The sequence below is a fragment of the Alexandromys fortis genome, unplaced genomic scaffold, assembly GCF_014885135.2.
Source record: "Alexandromys fortis isolate MF-2015 unplaced genomic scaffold, M_Fortis_MF-2015_v1.1 scaffold_41, whole genome shotgun sequence".
NCBI lineage: Eukaryota > Metazoa > Chordata > Mammalia > Rodentia > Cricetidae > Alexandromys > Alexandromys fortis.
In genome coordinates, this window is record NW_026067923.1 from 9,328,349 (window position 1) to 9,340,588 (window position 12,240).

Genomic DNA, 12,240 nt, shown 5'->3' on the forward strand with positions numbered 1-12,240 from the left:
TCTTCTCAGCACATCATGGCACCTTCTCAAAAATTGACCACATACTCGGTAACAAAGCAAAGCACAATAAATACAATAACACTAGAATAATCCAATTATTTTATTGTATCACTGTGCCTTAAAATTGGAATTCAGCAGCAACACTAATTTCAGAATGACCACAAACACATGGAAATTAAACAATGCTCACCTGATTCATCAATGTGTCAAGGAAGAAATTAAAGACTTCCTAAAATTCAATGAAAATGTTCACACAACATACCAAATTTTTTATGGGACACAATAAAAACAGTATTAAGAGGAAAGTTCATAGCACTAAACATCTAAATAAAGAAGCTGGAAAATCCCACACTAGTGAGTTAACAGAACATTTGAAAACTCTAGAACAAAAAGAAGCAAAATCACCCACGAGACCTAGACAGCAGGAAATAATCAAATTCAGAGCTGAAATCAACAAAATAGAAACAAAGAAAACAATACAAAGAATCATTGAGATAAAGAGTTGGTTCTTTGAGAAAATCAAAAAAATAGATAAACCTTTATCCAAACTAACCAAAAGGCAGAGAGAGAATATCCAAACTAAAAAAAATCAGAAATGAACAGGGGGACTTAACAACAAACATGGAGGAAATTCAGAGAATCATCAGGTCATACGTTGAAAACTTGTAGTCCATAAAATTGGAAAACTTAAAGAAAATGGAAATTTTTTTTTCTGGATAAATATCACTTACCAAAATTAAATCAAGCCCAGATAAGCAACTTAAATAGATTTCTAACTGCTGAAGAATAGAAACAGTCATCAAAATTCTCCAACTGAAAAAAGCCCAGGACCATGTAGTTTCAGCACAGAATTCTACAAGATTTTCAAAGAAGAACTAAAACCAATATCCTCAAGTTGTTCCACACAATAAAAACAGAAAGAACATTGCCAAACTCTTTTTACAAGACTACAATTACCCTGATACCAATACCTCACAAAGACATTGCTAAGAAATAGACAGATTTCACTCATGACCATTGATGCAAAAACACTCAATAAAATACTGACAAAATGAATCCAAGAACACATCAGGAAAATTAATCCACCATGATCAAGTCTGCTTCATTCCAGAGATGCAGGTATGGTTCAACTTATGAAAATATGTCAATGTAATCCACCATATAAACAAACTGATAAAAAACACGATTATCTCATTAGATGCCAAAAAAACCTTCAACAAAATACAAGATTCCTTCATGATAAAGGTCTTGGAGAGAAGGGATACAAGGAACATATCTAAACATGATAAAGGCAATATACAGAAAGCCAACAGCCAATATCAAACTAAATTGGAGAGAAACTCACAGTGATCCCACTGAAATCAGGAACAAGACAAGACTGTTCACTCTCTCCATATCTATTCTTATAGTTCTTGAGGTCATAGCTAGAGCAATAAGACAACAAAAGGAGATCAATGAGATACAAATCAGATAAGAAGTCAAACTCTCACTATTTGCTGATGATATGATAGTTGACAAAAGCAACTCCAAATGTTTGACCAAGGAATTTCTACAACTCATAAACACCTTCAGTAATGTAGCAGGATACAAGATTAACTCAAAAAAAAATCAGTAGCCCTCCTTTATACAGACAATAAATGGGCTGAGAAAGAAATCAGAGAAACATCACCCTTCACAATAGCCACAGATAGTCTAAGATATCTTGGAGTAACTCTAACCAAACAAATGAAAGACCTATATGACAAGAAATTTAAAGCTCTGAAGAAAGAAATTGAAGAAGACATCAGAAAATGTAAATATCTCCCATGCTCTTGGGTAGGTAGAATTAACATAGTGAAAATGGCAATCTTACCAAAAGAAATCTACAGATTCAATGCAATGCCCATCAAAATACCAGCAAAATTCTCCACAGACCTCAAAAGAACAATACGTAACTTCTTATGTAAAAGCAAAAAGACTAGGGTAGCCAAAACAATCCAGTACAATAAAGGAACTTGTGGAGGCATCATAATCCCTGACTTCAAACTCTACTACAGAGCTACAGTATGGAAAACAACCTGGTTGGTATAAGAACAGATAGGAGGACCAATGGAACCAAATTGCAGACCCAGATATCAATCCACACACCTACAAACACTTTATTTTTGACAAAGAAGCAAAAAAAATATAAAATGAAAAAAGAAAGCATATTCAACAAATGGTGCTGGCATAACTGAATATCAACATGTAAAAGAATGAAAGCAGAATCCATATCTATTGCCATGCACAAAAGTCAAGTCCAAATGGATCAAAGACCTCAATATAAAACCAACCACACTGAACTAAATGGCAAAGAAAGTTGGAAGTACACTTGAACGTATTGGCACAGGGAACCACTTTCTAAATATAACCCGAGTAACACAGACATTGAAAGAAACAATTAAAAAATGGAACACCTAAAATAGGGAAGCTTCTGTAAAGCAAAGGACATGGTCAACAACACAAAACAGCAGCCTACAGAATGGAAAAAGATCTTCAACCCCACATTGAACAAAGGGCTGATCTCCAAAGTATACAAAGAACTCAAGAAATTGGTCTTCAAACAAACGAACAGTCCAATACCAAATAGGGTACAGACCTAAACAGAGAACTTTCAACAGAGGAATCTAAAATGGCTGAAAGACACTTAAAGAAATGTTCAACATCCTTAGTCATCAGAGAAATGCAAATCAAAACAACTCTGAGATTCCATCTTACACCTGTAAGAATGTCCAAGATCAAAAACACTGATGACAAGTTATGCTGGAGAGATTGTGGGGAAAAGGAAACACTTCTACATTGCTGGTGGGAATGCAAGCTGGTACAATCCCTTTGGATATCAGTATGGCGATTTCTCAGAAAATTAGGAAACCTCCTACATCAAGGCTTTTGAGTATATATCCAAAGAATGCTCAATTGTACCACAAAGACATGTGCTCAACTATGTTCATAGCCAGAACCTGGAAACAACCTAAATGCCATTCAACCAAAGAATCAATAAGGAAAATGTGTTACATTTACACAATGGAGTGCCACACAGCAGAAAAAAAGTAATGGCATCTTGAAACTTGCGGGCAAATAGATGGATCTACAAAACATCGTATTGAGTGAGTTAACCCAGACCCAGAAAGACCCAGAAAGACAAATATCATAAGTGCCTTTTAGACATAAAGCAAAAAAAAAGACTACAATTCACTTACAATCCCAGAAAATGTAGACAATAATGGGGACCCTAAGAGAGACATACATGGATCTAATGTACATGGGAAATAGAAATAGACAAGATCTCCTGAGTAAATTAGCAACATGGAGCTCATTGGAGGGGGTACAAGGGGAAAGGGGAGAAAAAGAAGGGAGTGGAGAAAAATATATAGTTCAATAAAAACAAGAGTAAAAAAATTAAGTAAGAGTGAACAAAAGAAAAACATGTAGTTTTATGGGAAAAAAAGCAAAACATGCCTCAAACTACTTGGCATCAGACTTGAAGTTTGAACCATCGTTGGCTCTTACTCTGCTGGCTGTGGTGTTTGCAGAGACCCACACAACATGGCTGCATTAAAATCGTATCAGAGAGGTCAGTTCCAAGGACTTACAGACTCTCCAGGTTGAGGAAAGGGCATGACTCCCTCACATGGACTTCATAAAATGCCTCTCACGCTGCAATGGCAGAAGGTGGGACACAGATTAGTAGTGGAGCCTTCGCCTGGCATGTGTGGGAACTGTCTAAAACAGTAAACACCTTTAAAAAACAAACAAAACCACTGCAATGGCATGATACACACCAACCTGTCATCTGATGCTGGTGTGTGTGCAAGAACTGAGGACTCCCCAATTCCTCTCTTTCCCTCCCTCACTACTGATATAGCTTACTTAACTGGACCTGGACCTGACCCAATACTGTTCGGTGCTCCTGACCCATTTCTCGCTCTGGATGTGCTTCAGCCTTTTCATCTCACGTGAAAATTCTGCATCTTCATCCTCATACCTGATTCCAGGAGCAGTTTCACCACAGTTCCTTCCAGACACGAGCCTTGTTCCTTATCTCTGTGGATCTTTGTTCCCAGCACACTTTTGAAACCCCTCGCACTCTGCAGTGGCTTTCTTTCTTTAACCTGTCTGTATGTGTAGAGATATGTTAGCTACATTTACAGCGTGATGTCAGGTGTGAATTAATATTAGCAATTCAAATGGAAATAAAACCAGGTAGTGGGGTGCATACCTTTAATCCCAGAACTTGGGCGCAAGTGGCAGGGGGATCTCTGTGAGTTTGAGACCAGCCTGGTCCACATACTAGTTCTACAATAGTCATGGCTACATAGAGAGACTCTATCTCAAAGTAAATAAATAAAAAGAAACAAAAACTATTGGAATCAGGAACCAAAATTTGTCTTGGCCAAGCTACGAGGTAGGCAGACTTATACAGATTGCCATCATTAAAACTGTTCAGCCTTATAACTTTAGTGTTATTCAATAAAATAAATTCTGACACAGAGGAAAGATGTAAGTCTATTCTTCTGTGTGCGGTGACAGGCCAGTGACTGATGGATCTCAGTGGATTCTCCTCTTGGCCAGCACAAAACCAAAATGAAGACACCAAGACAGAAGTGAGGGAAGAAGGACCCATCAGCTGCAGCAGGAAGGAGAAGTAGGGCGTTGTCTCTATATTCCGGTTCTCCCAAACCAAAAAACAGGTGTGAACTTATAGGGAGGCCACACTTGTTCCTATGGAGAAAGTACATTCCTGCGCATGCCCAGTTTGTGTTACAAAGCTTTATCTGGAAATAAAAGGACACCTGTCGATAACACAGCGACTACTCTTGAAAGTGCTGGTTCTGCTTAGCTACTAACAATGTGAAGCCAGTGAAGTTACAGGAGAGCTTGTTTTAAAAATCACAACATTGGATATTGGAATATAGCTCCATCTGTAGAGGCTCTCTGCTTCCTGACTGTGGATGCAATGTGACCAGCCGTCTTCAGCTCCCACTGCCATGGCAGACTCTACCCTCCAACAGAGCTAAAGAAACCTCAAGTCACTGTTGTCTCAGCAACAGGAAATACCCAACGTACCACATTACTGTGTTGAACATGGGGTTTTCTGATATTTCCAAACATTTGGTGGCTGAGGACAATGCCTTGTGTTATCTCTCATGTGTAAAGAAATGACAACATAAGAACCTCCACGCTCATCCTTAAGGGAATAAGAAATGGTTTATTCTGGGGTCATTTAGAGTGAGCATGGCCCAAGAACACAAATTTAGGTTACCCAAAATTCCATGTTCCAATGTGGAAGCTGTTTCACAGGGTTTGTGCAGTTTTACAGAACAAAAAAAAATCAGCTCTTTGTGCTGGAAAAGCCATCTAAGTGAGGAATGAGTGATTTTCACAGCTTTCTCATGCAGCCTTGGAGAGGGGGTAATAGCAAACTCTGTGTGACTCTTGCATAATGATCTGTTTCCTGGAATGGGAGACAGGTGGCTAGAGAACTCACCCTGAGTACCATGGAAAGAGACAAAACAAGGAATGGATCTGACTAGCTCTCCTCAAGCAAAGGCTCTCTCAGGAACAATGTAAAAGAAATCTGTGCCTGACAATTTTGCAGAATCCTGAGGGACACCATCCTATAAGGCAGGCCACTTCCTTTCAAAGACTCAAAGTCACCAGATATCCTTTCTCCTAGAGTCTTTCTTGGGAAATCATGTGGTCACTTCTGTGGCCCTCCCAGTCAGTGAGTCCACCTGCTCATCTTCACACAAATCAAGTTTTTGCCAAACTTCTTAGTTTCCTAGGCTGCTCACCATGGCAGGAAATGGATAATCTTTGGTCTTCCATAGTTTGCAGGCTCTCGTGAACATATTCAGCCGCAAGCTTACCGTGTTTCCCATATATTGCTACAACCGGGGATTGACCACCACCCAGGTTCAATATTTATTTGCTCTGTTGGTGACACTAGGCTCTTAAAGATATTGTAAGTTGAGAATCTAACCATGAACACTGCCCTTCTAGTGACAGGGATAACACCAAGACAGAGTGCTTGGTCTTCAACATGAGGATATGAGCTCAGAAGCAGATACCAGATAAAAGCCTTGCATGCCCATGAGGACACCATCCCACCTCTATGGAGATGGAAGGGAGAAGACCCCTTTTCATCCTTGTGTAGATGGTCTAGAGTTATATTGACAAGTTCCAGGTTCAAGGAGAATGTTCAGGAAAAAAGGAAAATATGGCACTTGAGACCCCCTCCTACTCACACAGGAGTGAACGTAGGCAGTGCTCCAGAAGATACGTATGAACCCACACACATATAAAAGTTGGGAGGCATGAAGAAAAGGGAATAGAAAATAAAACATGGGGTGAAGGTTTTATCTTTCATAAATGATTGTGCTATTTCTCAACTTGTGATAATTGTGATTTTGTCCACAGCATTCTAGTGAAAGGCTCCCGCACAACTGTGGTTTCAACTTCATTTTTGTCTCCTCAGCTGAGTCTGCTGAAAAGCATGCGTGTGGCTCAAATTTGTGAAGAACAGTAGGGTAAACTGTTGTCAGCTGCCTCTGTGGGACCGCAACAGAATGGCAGCTCATAGCTCTGTGGAAGCCTTTCCCACAGTGACTCAGTACTGTGAACTCTGGCTGCTTGATGTTTGGTGTTGACACATTAGAACTATATATGAAACAGGAGCCGTGTTCCACTCTTCATGGTTTGAACACAGTTTCCATGGCCTGACATGGAAATTTATTTATTTTATTATTTGTTTAATTAAATGTTCACTTCATTTTTTCCTGAACCATCTCTTCATGTTGATATAAACCTGTGATATCCTATCCCAAGTGAATTGAAACATTGAAGCCCTACTTCTCAGTCAGGATTTTATAATCTTGATATTCACCATGGCCTGTACCACCTGGAGCTATTCCATACCACAGCTTTTGCATTGACACCTGTAGCAGCTCATGCGTCAGGGCAGCTATGTATCATTGGCAGCTGTGTCTGACACTCATAGACATGTCAAGTCTGCAGCATGGCCACAGGGACACCCAATGCTTCTTGACTACATTGACATGAGTAGTCCAGGAGGGAGCTAGGAGAGCCTTTTGTGCTCAGGGATGCATGGTCACAGAACTCTCATTGGTGGGAATAAAACATTTTCTGGGATGGACAAATGAAAAAGAGACCTTAAGGGATGTAAAGCTGCCAACCACAGAGAAAAACATTTATAGGTCCATAAAAGAGGCCTGAGAAGGTGCCTCAGTTCAGATATCCCTGCTTCAGCTGTCAAGCCATCTGCGAAGACCTGCCTTGGGAAATTCAGAGACACAAAAAGATATCAGAGCAACTAGGGAAAACATGAAAACCAAAGCAAAGAAAGCACGCTCAAGAGGCCGAGGCAGAGGCAGGAGGATCTTCAAGAGTTCAAGATGGGCCTTGTCCACAAAGGTTGATCCAGGATAGCAAGGACTGTTACACAGAGAAACCCTCTCCTGAAAAAGCAAAGGAAGCTTGAGAGAGTGGTGTCTGTGCACTGCTTGGTAGGCAAGCATGAAGCGTGACTTCCTGTTTCTGCCCCCTCCATTGACAAACAGGAATATGCTTGGCACCACTGCTGGTCAGGTAGTTATCTGATTACTGGGTCTCACTGCTGATGCCACCAGCCTAGCAGAATCACTGAGACCTGATGTAAATGAGTAACCAATCAATAAACAAGGTGAATGTAGCCTGTCTAGAAGAAACCGTGAGACTCCATGTAAATGAGTGACCTGTGTCAAATAAACAAGGTAAATGTGTCTTAGGAACAAACACTGAGGCGTTCCTCTGGCTTCCACATGCACATGCACTAAAGGAATGTATGTATACACACAAGTGCATCCATATACATGTAATAAACACAGATATACAGAGAAAGTAAGAGAGGATAAAAAGAAGAGACTCACTCATATTGGTTTAATAAATCATGGATTGGCCAAAAGCCAGGAAGGAAGTGTAACCAGGGCAATCAGACTAGGAGAATTCTGGGAAGAGGACAGCTGGAGCGTCAGCCATAAGCAAGACATGGAGGAAGAAGATGAGAATGCCTTACTGAGAAAAGGTATCAAGCCACATGGCTAAACATAGACAAGAATTATAAGTGAATTTAAGTCATAAGAGTTGGTAAGTAATAAGTCTGAGCAAGAGGCCAAAAGTTTATAATTAATATAAGCCTCTGTGTGCTTATTTGGTACTTAATAGCTACTGAACTGGGTGGGACAGAAACTTCTGTGTACAAAATCATTACCACCAAGAGATGTTTAAAAGATATTATTGGGAGTACTATAACAATAGCAAAAGAAGGAATGCCCTCATCAGGAAAACACAAAACCCAATAAAGAGAAGATGTGCAGGAGAGAAAAAGAAAAAAAAAAACTTCACAAATACAATAACCCCAAAGATACATGGCAAACCAGGAAGAATAAAATAAAGAATGTTCATAACAAAAGTTGACATATAGTAAAATGAGAGCACTAAATCTTACATAATAATAACAACTTTAAAAATAAAGAGGTTACTAATCAAAGACAATGATGGACTAGATACAGCAACAAGATACAATAGTGAGTTTCCTATTCAAAAGTCTCACCTTATATGTAGTCTGAAAATGGATGGGAAAGATAGTCCATACAAACACACACTGGAAGCAAACAGAAATAGTTACTCTATGTCAGACAAAATACACTCTAACACAAAAACCAAGGAAAGACAAAGAAGAAAAGGAGTCAAGTGCTCAACAAGAGGATAAAATAACGGTAAATGTATATGATACAACTCACAACACAGTTTGAAATTTTGTAAAGCAAACAACACTATGTCTAAAGGGAGAGATTGGATCTTCTATGATAGCAATGAAGGACTTCAAAATCCCATCTCTATTGATGAGAAAATTACCCTTATAATTTTTTAAACAATATCATTAAATTGTAATAGAAATCAGGAGGAGCTAATAAGCTTTTGCAGAGTATTTCACGCAATAGCTGGTGTATATGCATGCTTCATCAGCATGTGAAGGGTTCTCTAGAATAAACCACATGCTAGATCACAAGCAGAATCTCAAAAAATCATCAAAACTCCATATTGTGTATACTATATGTGTTTCCTGATCACAATGAATTAGAAGTAGAAATAAACAAAAAGAAACTATAACATATACAAATCCATGAGGACTTCATAGCAGGTTACTGAACACTGAGTCATTGAAGAAATTGAAATGGAAGTTAGAAAATTCCTTAAAAATAAATGAAAATAGATATACAATATAAAAGAATTCAATAAAAATTCTAATTGGGATGTTTATATGACAAGAAAATGGAGAGATTTGGAATAAACAATCTAATTATATGCCTCAAGGACACAGAAAAGCAAGGGGAAAACAAAACAAAAAGCAGGAAGTGGAAAGAAAAAGATTGAGGAAACAAATAAAGGAGAAACCGTAGAATAATAGAAAATACCAATGAATATGAAAGCCTCAAAAAAAAAAAAACCCTAACAACAGCAATGTTCTACATAGTCCAACCAAGAAAAGAAGACAGAAGACCCATGAAGACAAAGTTAGGGACAAGGATGGAACATTGCAACTAACACAACAGAAATACAAATGTACATTAAACCTTATAAACAGCTATGTTCCAATGACATAAAAAACCTACAAGTAAATTAATTTCTAGCCACCCATACCCTATAAAAATTTAACTATGAAGCAATGGAAGCTCTGGACTAATACTTAGAAATGAGATTACAACTATACTAAAATGCCTAAGCCCCCCTAAAAAATCTCGAGACTATACAGTTTCATTAACTTCCATAGTTTTTAAGGGAAAGGTGATATTTTTATTAAAGTTTACAAAATTTTTAAAGAAAAGCAATTCTAAATTCATTCTGTGAGATCAACATGGGCTTCATAGTGAAACCAGACAAGGCTACCATGATCAAAATGAAAACCACAGATCATTGTCTCTAATGAATATAGGTGCTCAATAAAATAGTAGCAAGTTGATCCCAACAGTATCTAACAAGGATCACACATCACAATCAAGTAATAAAGTGGTGTTCATCCAAGTAATGCAAGAACAGTTTAACACACACACACACACACACACACACACACAAACAATCACATCACATGATCAACCTTCTGTTACGTTTCCTGGACCTATTTTCAACAAAGTGGGCATCGATTGTGTGTTACTAGCTAGACTTTTGGCTTGATCGTCTAGTAGGAAAAAAATCTTTAATAAGAAGTGAATAAACCAACAAATGGCAGCCATGAAACTGCTAGAAAAAAATCCTACAAGATCACGTCCAACGCTTTTGTGCCCACTTATTTGTGCTAAGCTTAAATTTGATGATGGATTTAAGAATTAGCTTTCCAAGATCATAAATAAAGGACATTGGACTACTGAGAACTCAAGAACAATGGCAATGGGTTTTTGATCCTACTGCACATACTGGCTTTGAGGGAGCCTAGGCAGTTTGGATGCTCACCTTACTAGACCTGGATGGAGGTGGGTGGTCCTTGGACTTTCCACAGGTCAGGGAACCCTGATTACTCTTCGGGCTGATGAGGCAGGGGGACTTGATTGGGGGAGGGGGGAATGGGAGGTGGTGNGTCCGGTGCTCCAATGTGGGTCTCTGTCTCTGTCACTTTCCACAGGGCAGGGAACCCTGATTACTCTTCGGGCTGATGAGGCAGGGGGACTTGATTGGGGGAGGGGGGAATGGGAGGTGGTGGCGGGGAGGAGGCAGAAATCTTTAATCAATAAATAAATTAAAAAAAAAAGAATTAGCTTTCCAAAGACGGACACCTGACCCTTTTGTTGCTCTCTCCATTCTGGCTGTGGGTGACTGAATTTTAGTCATTCTTTGTTTTCTATGGAAACTTCACAACAGAGTCAGTGTGTCTGGGCCACACAGGTGAACATTCTAGACATACCTACCCTCACTGACAGGCAAGCCAGGTAATGATACAAAGGGCTTTTCAATACTGCATGCCTGTCACCTTAAGCTCTTTAGTATTCCCGCATTCCTGTGACTGGAATCCAATTCATAGTTATGAGTGGTGCGAAGGAAGAAAACTGATTCCAGAAGCACACTGCCATGACAAAAGAACTATGTTTAGACTTGTCCCAAAGGTATTAAAGTCCAGGAATTCTATTGAAACTCTTTCCAAAGGTGCCACCAAAGTTCCTACCCATCACTTAAATAGACTTAAAAATCTATTAAAATTAAAAATGGAGACGAAAACTAATGTTTGAATTCATCAGATATTAATTCTGAAAAATTATAGTGAACCTATATAATTATCCCAGGTAATGATTTTCTCTTTCTGTGAGATCTAGTGCTTGAACCTGCTAGAAAAAAGATCTACAATGAAAATAAAGCATTGCGCCTATCATGTTTATCACGTTTTTGTTTCCTCACTCTATCCCAGGACCATTTCATATATGTTGATTCTTCTAATCCTAGCTAGTGCGCTTATGTTGTAGATACATGCACTAAATACTGCTTAAAAAAATTTCTAAGTGCCTACTGAACATCTACCATATACAACAAGTGCTGGTTCTCTCTCCTAAATCAACAACTGAATAAGAAAGGCAAGACATGCTCACACAGAGGGACAAAGAATGTTCACTTTTAGTGGAAGCAGTGTGGAGAGCTTGCACACAGAGGAAGAGGTTTCACAATGACACGCCCTACATATGTATCATTGCACTTGGCTCATACTGACTCCTAAACTAATCTCCTATTCCTTTTTTACCCCACCCCACTACTTTCTTTCTTCCTCAACAGATTCCTGCTTTTGCTTTTATAGTTTTGTATCTCTGTCTGGGACCCCAAACCCTTGTTAATATTTGTCTTTATTTTCTCCCAAGCCCTCCTCCCTTAGTCACTCTCCTTAAAAAATCTCTTCTTCCACGAGGCAGAGAGTTTCTAAGAGCCAGTGGGAAGGGAAGACATCAAGGAAATGTTGTCCTCTAGAAACAACAGAAGCGATGACTATTGACCTCAAAGTGTGTGGTAGCATGCAGGGTCTGCACAGGTCCAAGCCAAGCGGGTTCCAAGGCTGAGAGGAGGAAGCAAGCACCCACCATAACCAAGAAATGATCTTCCCAGTGTTCTGAGTTCCATAGGAGGTTTCAAGAAAGAGGGTCACTCCAGGATGTAACCTGTCTCTGTGACTGCAGGCAGGAACAGTCT